Source organism: Balaenoptera physalus (genome assembly GCF_965194825.1).
Source record: "Balaenoptera physalus genome assembly, chromosome: 7".
Classification (NCBI taxonomy): Eukaryota; Metazoa; Chordata; class Mammalia; order Artiodactyla; family Balaenopteridae; genus Balaenoptera; species Balaenoptera physalus.
This window is the reverse complement of record NC_138886.1, coordinates 91431851-91444720: the sequence shown is the minus strand read 5'-3', so window position 1 is coordinate 91444720 and position 12870 is coordinate 91431851. Positions and strand designations below refer to the sequence as shown.

The window sequence follows — 12870 nt, the reverse complement described above, 5'->3', positions numbered from 1 at the left end:
CAAAGCTTTTACTTTTATTTGATGAAGTACAATTTATCAATTTTTTTCTTTGGTTGCTTGTGCTTTAGTTGGCATATTTAAGAAAACATTGCCCAATCTGAAGATTTACATCTGTTTTCTCAAAGCTTTATAGTTTTACTTCTTACATTTATGCCTATGATCTATTAATTTGTGTGTATGCTGTGAGATAAGGGTCCAACTTCATTCTTTTGCATGTGGCTATTCAATTGTTCTTAGCACTATTTGCCCATTGAATTTTCTTGGCACCCTTGTTGAAAACCAATTGACCATAAATGTATGAATTTTTTCTGGACACATAATTCTATTTCATTTATCTCTATGTCTATTCTTATGCCAGTACCACAGAATCTTCATTACTGTAGCTTTATGGTATATTTTGAAATGTGGTAATGTGGAGTCCTCCAACTTTTTGGGTCCTTGAGACTGGCCCTTCCTCACTGAATGGTCTCAGCACTCTTGTCAAAAATCATTTGATCCTATATGTGAGGGTTTATTTCTGGGTTGTCTATTCTGTTCCATATATATATATCTTTATGCCAGTACCACACTGTTTTTGTTTGTTTGTTTTTTAATTAATTAATTAATTTATGGCTGTGTTGGGTCTTCGTTACTGTGCAAGGGCTTTCTTCTAGTTGTGGCAAGCGGGGGCCACTCTTCATCGTGGTGTGCGGGCCTCTCACTATCGCGGCCTCTCTTGTTGCAGAGCACAGGCTCCAGACGCGCAGGCTCAGTAATCGTGGATCATGGGCCCAGTTGCTCCGCGGCATGTGGGATCTTCCCAGACCAGGGCTCGAACCCGTGTCCCCTGCATTGGCAGGCAGATTCTCAACCACTGCGCCACCAGTGAAGCCCCACACTGTTTTGATTATTGTAACTGTTTAGTATATTTTGAAATCAGGGATGGTGATTTCTCTAGTTTTGGTCTTCTTTTTTCAAGATTTTTTTGGCTATTTGGGGTCCCTTGAGATTTCATATGAATTTTATTTCTGCAAAAACCTCTGTTGGGTTTTTGACAGGGATTGCATAAAATCTATAGATCTCTTTGACAAGCATTTACCTATTAACAACATTAAATTTTTCAATTCATGAACATAGCATGTCTTTCCATTTATTTGTGTCTTCTTTAATTTCTTTCATCAATATTTTATAGTTTTCAGTGTACTAGACCTTCACCTCCTTAATTAGGTGTATTTCTAAATATTTTACTATTTTTGGTGCTATTTATTGTAAGTGGAATTGTTTCTCAATTATCTTTCAAATTGTTCATTGTTAGTGTAGAGAAATCTGATTTTTGTGTTGATTTTTTATCCTGCAACTTCACTGAACTTATTTAATGGTTTCCTTTGCTGTGCAAAACTTTTAAGTTTAATTAGGTCCCATTTATTTCTTTTTGCTTTTATTTCCATTCCTCTAGGAGAGGGATCTAAAAAATTATTGCTGTGATTTATGTCAAAGAGTGTTCTGCCTATGTTTTCCTCTAGGACTTTTATAGTATCCAGTCTTATGTTTAGGTTTTTGATCTGTTTTGAGCTTATTTTTGTATATGGTGTTAGAGAATGTTCTAATTTCATTCTTTTACATGTAGCTGTCCAGTTTTCCCAGCACCTCTTGTTGAACAGACTGCCTTTTCTCCACTGTATATTCTTGCCTCCCATGTCATAGATTAATTGATCATAAGTGCATGGGTTTATTTCCGGGCTTTCTATACTGTTCCATTGATCTATATGTCTGTTTTTCGTGCCACTACCATACTGTTTGATTGCTGTAGCTTTTCTGATGTCAGGTAGTGTCATTCCTCCAGCTCTGTTCTTCTTTCTCAAGATTGCTTTGGCTATTCAGGATCTTTTGTGTTTCCATAGAAGTTAAAAATTTTTTTGTTCTAGTTGTGTGAAAAATGCCATTGGTAATGTGATAGGGATTGCATTGAATCTGTAGCTTTCCTTGGGTAGTATGGTCATTTTAACAATATTGATTCTTCCAATCCAAGAACAGTAGATCTTTCCATTTGTTTGTGTCATCTTCAATTTCTTTCATCAGCATCTTATAGTTTTTGGAGTACAGGTCTTTTGCCTCCTTAGGTAGGTTTATTCCTAGGTATTTTATTCTTTTTGATGCAATAGTAAATGGGATTGTTTCCTTAATTTCTCTTTCTGGTATTTTATTGTTAGTGTATAGGAATGCAACAGATTTTTGTATATTAATTTTGTATCCAGCACTTTATCGCTGAGGTCTAGGAGTTTTCTGGCAGCATCTTTAGGATTTTTTATGTATAGCATCATGTCATCTGCAAACAGTGACAGTTTTACTTTTTCTTTTCCAATTTGGATTCCTTTTATTTCTTTTTCTTCTCTGATTGCTGTGACTAGGACTTCCAATACTATATTGAATAAAATTGGCGAGAGTGGGCATCCTTGTCTTGTTCCTGAACTTAGAGGGAATGCTTTCAGTTTGTCACTGTGAGTATGATGTTAGCTGTGGGTTTGTCATATATGACCTTTATTATGTTGATGTATATTCCCTCTATGCCCACTTTCTGAAGAGTTTTTTATCATAAATGGTTGTTGAATTTTGTCAATTTTTTTCTGCATCTTTTGAGATGATCATATGGGTTTTATTCTTGAATTTGTTAATGTGGTGTATCACATTGATTGATTTGTGGATATTGAAAAATCTTTGAATCTCTGGGATAAATCCCACTTGATCATGATGTATCATCATTTTAATGTATTGCTGGAGTTGGTTTGCTAGTATTCCATTGAGGATTTTTGCATCTATGTTCATCAGTGATATGGGCTTGTAATTTTCTTTTTTTGTGATATCGTTGTCTGGTTTTGCAATCAGGGTGATGGTAGCCTCATACAATGAGTTAGGAAGTGTTTCTTCCTCTGCAATTTTTTGGAATAGTTTCAGAAGGATATCTGTGAAGTCTTCTCTAAATGTTTGGTAAAATTCACCTGTGAAGCCATCTAGTCCTGAACTTTTGCTTGGTGGGAGTTTTTAAATTACTGATTTAATTTTATTACTGGTGATTGCTCTGTTCATATTTTCTATTTCTTCCTGGTTCAGTCTTGGGAGATTGTACCTTTCTAAGAATGTGTCCATTTCTTCTAGGTTGTCCATTTTATTGGCATATATTGAATAGTTGCCTGTAGTAGTGTCTTATGGTCCTTTGTACTTCTGTGTGTTTTTCATTTCTAATTTTAAGGATTTGGGCCCTCTCCCTTTTTATTCCTGATAGGTCTGGCTAAAGATTTGTCAGTGTGTTTAACTTTTCAAAGAACCAGCTTTTAGTTTTATTAATCTTTTCTATTGTTTTTTTAGTCCCATTTATATCTGCTCTGACCTTTATGATTTCTTTCTTTGTACTAACTTTGGGTTTTGTTTGTTCTTTCTCTAGTTGCTTTAGTTGTAACATAAGGTTGTTTATTTGACATTTTTCTTGTTTCCTGTGGTAAGTTTGTATCACTATAAGCTTCCCTCTTAGAACTGCTTTTTTGTGTCCCATAGGTTTTGGATCATCATGTTTTCATTTTCATTTGTCTCTAGGTATTTTTTGACTTCCACTTTGATTTCTTCAGTGATCCATTGGTTGTTTATTAGCATGTCATTTAGCCTTCACATGTTTGTGTTTTTTGCAGTTTTTTTTGCTTATAGTTGATTTCTAGCCTCATAGTGTTGTGGTCAGTAAAGATGCTTGATAAGATTTCAGTTTTCTTAAATTTACCAAGGCTTGCTTGGTGGCCCAGCATGTGATCTATCCTGGAGAATGTTTCATGTGCACTTGAAAAGAATGTGTATCCTGCTGCTTTTGGATGGAATGCTCTATAAATATCAATTAAGTCTATGTGGTCTCATGTGTCAGTTTCCTTTAGTACATTCACAATATTGTGCAACCAGTACCTATAAGTTCCAAAACATTTTCATCACCTCAAAAAACACCACATACCCACTGCACAGTCACTTCCATTCTCCCCTATTCTCACTCCTCATAACCATCCGTCTTCTGTGTCTATATGTTTACCTATGGCTATTTCATATAAATGGAATTGTAAACTACATCATCTTTTGTGTATGACTTCTTTCATTTAGCATAGCTTTTATTTTTATTTATTTATTTATTTTGTTTATTTTTATTTTTGGCTGCATTGGGTCTTTGTTGTTGTGCATGGGCTTTTCTCTAGTTGTGGCGAGTGGGGGCTACTCTTCATTGCAATGCACGGGCTTCTCATTGTGGTGGCTTCTCTTGTTGTGGAGCATGGGCTCTAGGCATGCGGGCTTCAGTAGTTGTGGTGCACAGGCTTAGTTGCATCCATGGCATGTGGGATCTTCCTGCACCAGGGCTCGAACCCGTGTCCCTGCATCAGCAGGTGGATTCTTAACCACTGCACCACCAGGGAAGGCCCTAGCTAGCTTTTAACTATTCACCCACATTGTAGCATTTATGAGTACTTCATTCCTTTTTATGGCTGAATAACATTTCATTGTATGTATATATTACAATTTGTTTATCCACTTATCTGTTGATGGACATTTGGGTTGTTTCCATCTTTTGGCTATTATAAATAATACTGCTGTAAAGATCTGTGCTCAGGTTTTTGTTTGAACCCCTGTCTACAATTAGTTTGAGTCTATAGTTAGGAATGGAATTGCTGGGTTGTATGGAGTTCTGTTTTTAACTTTTCAAGGAACTGTCAAACTGTTTTTACACAATGACTGAACCATTTTATACTGCCTACAGCAATGTACAAAGGTTCCAATTTCTGCACATCCTTAACAACACTTGTTATTTTTTTCTTTCTTTTTTTAAAAATTTTAGCCATCCTAGTGGGTGTGAAGTGGTATCTCATTGTGGTTTTGATTTTCATTTTCCTAATGACTAATGATGTTGAACAGTTTTCATGTTGGAGAAATGTCTATTCAAGTCTTTTGCCCATTTTTTAATAGAGTTGCTTTTTGTTGTTGAGTTATGAAAGTTATTTATATATTCTGGATACCAAACACTTATCAGTTATGTGATTTGCAAATATTTTCTTCTATTCTATAAGGTTATCTTTTCACCTTTTGGTAATCTCATTTGGTGCACAAAGGTTTTTAATTTTGATGAAGTTCAATTTTTTCATCCTCAATAATATTAACAGCTAATTTCTCATTGGAAACCATGGAGGCCAGATGCAGTAGTATTGCAGGAAAATGGGGCATAAGAGGATGGTCATGTCTCAGGTCTCAGGTGAGTTCCTGGGATGGGCTGCCAAGAAAGGGTGCCTGGCTTCACGCAGGAAAGAATTCAAGAGCAAGCCATAGTAAAGTGAAAGTGAGTTTATCTAAAGTGATACACCTTCAACAGACAGAACGCAGGCCATCTAAGAAAGTGAGAGTGGCCCCGAGGTATGGGGTTGTTAGTTTTATGGGCTGGGTAATTTCATAGACTAACAAGTGGGAGGATTATTCCAACTGTTTTGGGGAAGAGGCAGGGATTTCCATGACATGGGCCACTGCCCACTTTTTGGCCTTTTATGGTCAGCCTTGGAACTGTCATGGCACCTGTGGGTGTGTCACTTAGCATGCTAATGTATTACAATGAGCATATAATGAGGCTCAAGGTCTACTGGAAGTTGAACCTTCTGCCATCTTGGACCTAATCAGTTCTAACCATTTTTTGTCGTATCCCATTCTTCTCAGTGGCTATGTCATTCTTTTAATGGTTGTGCCCTGCCTCCTTCCATCTTGTCTCAGTATGAGGATATATTCAAGTGCTGAGAGGAAAGAAAGCTTGTCAAATGAAGTATTCTATATCCAACAAAACTATTCTTCAAAAATGAAGAAAAATTAACATATTTTGAGCTATACAAAAACAAAGAATTCATTGGTAACAGACCTACCTCACTAAAGGGGTGACATTAGCAAAAATGTCAGAGTAGATAGTTCCAGGGGCCTACCCCTCAATAGAAACACTGAAAAATCGAGTAAAAATGATAAGAATCAACTTAGTTAGAATTGTTGAAAACAGAGGTTCATAGCAACCAAGAGAAGGCTGAATCAAGAAAAGGTCAACTTTAAAATGGTAGGAAAGCATTGCAACATTTTTACTTGTACTTGACCTACACCCTTCATCAGCTTGGCAGTGGTCTTGAGAAAAGAAGCTTTCATTCCCAGCATGGGACCCTGGTCCCTGGTTCTAGAGGGAGCAGAGAAGCCCTTATTTGCAAAGAATTGTGTTTGTCTGCTTTGACCTGTCTTGGATACTACCTGAAAGACTGATAGAAGGTGCCTGTCTGTTTCATCTAATTTGGAATTCTCTCAGGCCAAAAAATTGGCTACACAGATGGCATTCCTCAGAAACATTGTAAGGCAAATGAACAAACTTCTTCAGCCCAGGGCAAAGGATTACAGTTGAGGAAAATAATAAATACGCAAAAGCCTGGGAAGAAAAGCTAGGGAAAGACTTCCTTTGGGAAATTAGGGCTTTCATAAGTGCCTGTGTATAGTGGGTAATTTGGAAAGACATGCATATAACCTAGGCATGACACATGCTCAGAAAAGACCTGAGAAGATTCTGAGCTTTCATCTCTGGCTGATCTCTAGGCTCAGCACAAACAAGAAGTGAAGGTGAAGGTAGAGTTGTAATTGGCCTGGCTATGCAATAAATGAGTGCCTAAACACAGAATCAATCTGAGAAAACTGGGAGAAGTTTTTATTTTCCTTTTTTTATTCTTAGGCATTAGGGGACTTTTAGCTTCCTAGCAACTTTTCAAACCCTTATGAACATCTCATTACCCAGTTTTTCCTTTTACACTATTTGGCTGGTCTATTTTTGGCCCCCACTATTATTCACTGCCTCAGGTCACTGCCAATGTAAGCAATTGCCTGTAATTGTTCTTGACAAACACCCCCAAAGAAGGCTTTTCACACTGAGCTCTAAGGTCAAATAAACTTAGTCCTCAAAGCAGGGTTTCCAGGGAACCACTGGTCAGATCAAGTAATGATAATTCTCTGGTAATGGAGCTTTGAAAAATCTCCAAATTTGTTCTGATCCTTCCAGTGGCTGGCAGGCTGCTGGTTTTCACTGTAATTGGGGGTTGTTAGTTTTCAAAGCTACCATGGATCTGGAGAGTGGAGGATGGAACTCGTGCAAGTTAAAACACAACAAAACAAACTTAAAAGTTTTTGCACAGCAAAGGAAAACATAAACAGAACAAAAAGACAAGCTATGGACTGGGAGAAAATATTTGCAAATGATGAGACTGACAAGGGCTTAATTTCCAAAATATACAAACAGCTCCTACAAGTCAATAACAAAAAAACAAGCAACCCAATCAAAAACTGGGCAGAAGATCTAACTAGATATTTCTCCAAAGAAGACATACAGATGGCCAACAGGCACATGAAAAGATGCTCAACATCATTAATTATTAGAGAAATGCAAATCAAAACTACAATCACGTCACACCAGTCAGAATAGCCATCATTAAAAAGTCTACCAATATAAATGCTGGAAAGGTTTTGAAGAAAAGGGAAACCTCCTACACTGCTGGTGGGAATGTAAATTGGTACAGCCACTATGTAAAACAATATGGAGGTTCCTTAAAATACTAAAAATAGAGTTACCATATGATCCAGCAATCCCATTCTTGGACATATATACAGAGAAAACTCTAATTCAAAAAGATGCATGCACCTCAATGTTCATACCAGTACTATTTACAATAGCCGAGACATGGGAGCGACCTAAAGGCCCATCGACAGATGAATGGATAAAGATGTGGTATGTATGTATATGTATGTGTGTATATGTGTGTATATATATATATATATATATATATATATATATATATATATATACACATATACATACCTATAATGGAATATCACTCAGCCATAAAAAAGAGTGAAATAATACCATTTGCATCAACATGTATGGGCCTAGAGATTATCATACTAAGTGAAATAAGTCAGACAAGAGAAAGACAAATATCATATGCAATCACTTATATGTGTAGTCTAAAATATGATACAAGTGAACTTATTTACAAAACAGAAATAGACTCACAGACATAGAAAACAAACTTATGGTTACCAAAGGTGAAAGTGGGGGGTGGGGAGGGATAAATTAGGAGTTTGGGATTAGCAGATACAAACTACTATATGTGAAATAGATAAATAACAAGGTCCTACTGTATAGCACAGGGAACTATATGCAATATCTTGTAATAAACTATAATGGAAAAGAAAAAAAATAAACTGTTGGAATGAAAAAAAGATAACAAAGTATTTTTACTGAGATTCAGTAATCTTCCTTGAATAGACAGTCCTTGGCTTTCTGCAGATCTTTGCTTAATTTCCAGAGTTCTGAGAAAACATGATTGTGACAAATTTGGGGGCCAGTTTTCTCTGTTCTTTTACAGAAAAGGGAGTTTTCTGACATTCTTTCTCTTCCATTTTCATTGATATCACTCATTCTCCTGTGTCCTTTTACTATGTTCCCATCAATAATCATTTCATTACTTTCTGGCACTATAGTATGTTCCAGCTCATTTTTTACTTGAACTCCCCCAGTACGGAATCAGCCACTATTCCAAGGAGGCTTTGTTCCTATTATTAAAACACACACACACAAAATATAAATTAGCTAAAGATACCCCTGTATATTGGTCCTTCAATAGTCTTTTTCAACATAGCAGGCTGACTTTTAGCTGAAAGTCCAGCAGCACCAAACTCAAATTTTTACATATACAATTGCCTTAAATATAGCCAAAATAAGTTTACTTTCACCTTTTAGAGACTGCCTGCTTTGCATGCCCCATGAAACTGCACCCAACATTAGCTAGCCATAGATAAGATGAATCCTGGGATATAAAAAGCCCCAAGCTGCTGCTGCTCTTTGGAGCTCTCTGAACCAGAGACTCTCCATCTTGCTGCTAAGCAACATCACCTAAACACCTCTCTAATTTCTCTCTCCCCCACGAGTTTCCTTGCCCTCTTCCCCTTCTGGGTGCTGGTGGTGCTGTCTCTGGAAGGTCTCCTGTTGCGAGGGACTTTCTCTCTCGGGCAACCTCTCAAAGTAATGCCCAAAGAAAGCTTGCCATGTGCTACTGCCATCCCATGGTTTTGTCTTTTCCTTGATCACCACTCCCCCCACCAAACTTCGAACTCATAACAAGTGGCACTGAATACAAAAATTTGGTTATGATCAAGGAATTGGTATGGGGTCTACCCAGTCAGTAGGACAATCAATTGGCAATTTGATCCTGAATAGTCTTAAGTGGTTGGGACTCAAAATTTGGAATGCCTCTGCAACAATTTGGTTGGAATCACTCTTGTGTACTGCTCTCTACATTTTTCACAGTCTCCTCCTCTGTTTCATTAGCCTGGCCAAGAGGTAGCACCAGTATCTGAGTGCACCCACACTATTAGAACTGACTTTGGGGGTTAGAAACACTGAGTCATCCAGAGACAGATGGTTAGCCCATCTGCCTGGGTCCCCCACTGGGCAGGCAGGGGACACTGTAAGACCTATAGGCTTGGATAGAAAAAAGGGGAGGGATGCACCCCTCTGGACTGAGGGTGGGCTCCCCTAACCCTGGCCCCATCACAGTAGAAGCTTCCCATAGTGTGTTGGTAGTTTGGAGTACTCTGAGATAAGAGAATGTCTTCATCCCTGGTGACTGCTATGGCAGGTAAAGAAACTGATAAGGCAGAGGTGGATGCTGGATGTCAGGTGGGGAGACACCTTTGCAAGCAGCTAGCATGCCTCTTCTCTTGTGATAATCTATCATGCTGTTATGGATGTTGTCATTCTAGCCCCTCCCCAGTGCTTGGGCTGAGCTGGCTAAAGCATTACTCAAAGGACCAAAGTCAAGGAAGTTTATAGCCCAGCCCTTCCCAGGACCCTGAAGGAGGTGGACACCTTGCTGAGCAGATGATCCAAACCACAAGATATGTGTTAGGGCTTGCTCACCGCTGCTTCTCACCCAGGCACTGCCTGGAGAGGAGGCAAGATCCCAAAGTCCCAGGGCAGACCCAATGGAGGGGAGGACCCTGGGGAGACTGACTGGAGCCCTGGAGAGGAAGATGCAGCACAGTGTCCTCCTGATAGTGACTGGGATAATTTACCCTCTGCTTTGTTGGTAATCACCTGCAAAGTAATACAGACAGAGAAGACAAAAGGGAAGGGCCAAGGGGGGCCTTCCCTTGTTTGAAGGAGGAGACACATTCACTCCCTTGTCCTGAGGCCCAGTCTCTCCTTTGAAAGACCCTGCCCAGGAACCAAATGAAAAAGGGCTTCCTGGCTGTCTAGAATGTATCTGGTGGGGAGCAAGATTCACCTAACAGGGGCTGCCATAGTATGGGATGTAAAATGGTATCCCAGTAAAGGATCCCACACAATTAGTGTGGAAGGTGGGAATGACCCCCAGAGGTGGCTTTGGACCCTGGTCCATATGTATTTTGTGGGTGTGGAGTTTCATGGCTTGTAAGGCCACCTGCCCTACATTAGGCCTCATAACAGCCTGGCAGATTGTCAATGGAAAATGTTAGCTGAGGCCAAAGATCGCCTCTGCCAGTTGGGGACATTGGAGTGGGCCTGTCAGGCAACAGATGATGTGCATCATGATGACTTGGCAAGTTGAAGGAGGCTGAATTGAGTCCTGAGTCCACCCAGTTGTTTCTCAGGGGTGCCCCCTCACAAATAAAAGTCCTCTTTACTGACAATGACGGTGAATGCTGAAACAATTCAAGAGGCCGTACCAGCCCTACACTTAAAAGAAGCTCTTGAGAGACAAACTCAGAGTCAAGTTCCTGTTAATTCTACAGCAATATCCTGCCCGGCCTAAAAATTACACCAACAGTGAGGCTGCCCCCATTCTAGGCCAAACAAGCCACCTACAACCATACCTAAATATCAACCCCAAGATGACAAGAGATATTGTGTTGGAACCTAAGGGACAGGGGGTGCCAGTTTGGATGGTCTCTAGAAAATCAGTAAGCAGTTACAATACTAAGGTTAAGTTACAGTTGATGACAGGCATCACCTTTGGGGTCATCCCCACCTTCTGTGCCTAACCCTGATCTCTACCAGTGGCAGGGACCTACCCCACATAGGGAATCCCACCATCATGGAAGCAGTCCCCTTCTGGCAAACAACCACCTACATTAACCGTGGTTTGGGCTCAAAAATGAACAATGCTGGTGGCTCTGTTGGACACAGATGCCCAAATCTCCCTATTCCCAGGAAGCACTCTTTCCCTAAAGGGACACCTCGAGGAGGTGACAGCCTTGGGAGCAGGATTGATAATGGTTAATTACCAACTTTATTAAAATTGGCCCAGTTTTGCTAAAAAGATGTTTCTATTCTTGTTTCCTCCAAGACGCCCTATTTTTCCATTATTAGAATACACCTCCCTCATGCTGACTTAAAAAAATGCACAACGTGAGAGTTGCGAGTTAAGTTTTATTTGGGGGAAAATGAGGACTGCAGCTCGTGAGACAGTGTTTCAGATAACTCTGAGAAACTGCTCCAAGGAGGCGAGGGGAGGAGCCAGGATCAATAGGAGTTTGGCAACAAAGGGCAGGTAGTCAGGAACATCAAAAGATTATTGTTAATTAAAGAAAACCAGATATCTCAAGTTAAGGAATTTAGTGCTTTTCTATGTATGGGAAGATGCAAGAATCTGGGCTCACTGAAATCATTCCTTTGACATGCACCTCAGCTATCTGGGGCCAGTATCCTGTATTTTCACATCCTGAGTTTCCTCAGGGCTCATCGCAGGGAGTGGCTGCAGTCTGATGGCTGCTAGATGGCAGGTATTCTTTTCAGCCCTGAGTTTCCTCAGGGCTCACCAGCTCACATTGGAGGGTTGCAGTCTTTGATCACTGTGACATCCTTTGTTTATTGATATGGCAGGAAATATTCCGTTTATAAATATTCCATTCCATTTATAAATATTCCATTTATCACTCAGCAGCAGGTAACCTCAGGAAACAAGCCTAAGGCTTTTATGCTATTGGTTGGTATCATTCAGTGGGAACAAATTAATCTTCCCTACCAGTACAGGTGATAAATATGTCATAGTACTAGCTAGCTAAGGTAAGGAACTGAAGGATAAGGGGCTATCAGAGCTGACCTAGGTAAGAAGGGATATTGATTCCCACCATCTCACTTTTCAGTTACCTTGTATTTCCTGTGCTTAAAGCCACTACTGATGACTGGAGGTGAAGTATAGATTATAGAAAGTTGAACAAGGCTATTTTCTTTATTAGGGTACCTCTACCATCCTTGCCTTGATGGATGACATTCATAACAACATGGGTAAATTGTTTGGAATTATAGACTTGGGTAACATGATCTATTCAGTACAAATTTTGCAGTCAACCACAATTCACCTTCTCCTTTGAGGCTCAAGAATATACCTTTACCTGATTACCTATTGAGTTCTTAAATAGCCCTGCAATTACACAAGGGCTTTGCAGCCAGGGCTTGGATGCCTGCCCGACACTTCCATCAGAAACTCAGCTTTGGCGTTATATGGATGACATCCTCCTCATTGAACTTGCCCAAGACTATGTCTCATAGGCCAGTACAGCCATGAGTGAACAACTCACTGACAGGGGATGGACAAGTATCCCCCTAAAGTACAAGGCCCCTCCTAGTCTATTAAAATGTTAGGTTACGTTTACAATTCAGAAGAGTGAACTATCCCCAATCCAGTAAGAGACAAGCTCCTAGCACTTTAATTTCTCACATTGCTAAAGGGATCCAACTAACATTTGGTAGGAACGTTCATTCTGGCACCAGCACATTATTTCCCCCAGTAGTCACTGTCCCCTGTCTTATCAAGTTACCTGTAAGTTTTT

The 12870-nt window shown here is 39.6% G+C and overlaps 2 long non-coding RNA genes across 3 annotated transcripts in view; one reads left to right on the top strand and one right to left on the bottom strand.

Annotated features, from left to right (window-relative positions):
- Positions 1-11481, top strand: part of LOC309664506 — a 45772-nt gene extending 34291 nt beyond the window's left edge. The window contains exon 7 of one of the 2 annotated variants that reach the window (XR_014265845.1): positions 9820-11481. This is a non-coding gene — a long non-coding RNA (uncharacterized lncRNA). Of the gene's footprint in view, positions 1-5159; positions 6590-9819 lie in introns of those variants that run through there. The other variant, XR_014265846.1, reaches the window with a different exon arrangement.
- Positions 2119-6599, bottom strand: LOC309664566. The gene is made up of 2 exons (XR_014265934.1): positions 6564-6599; positions 2119-6289 (listed from the first exon to the last, which is right to left on the bottom strand). It is a non-coding gene; the product is annotated as an uncharacterized lncRNA (long non-coding RNA).
- Positions 11482-12870: the final 1389 nt, after the last annotated feature.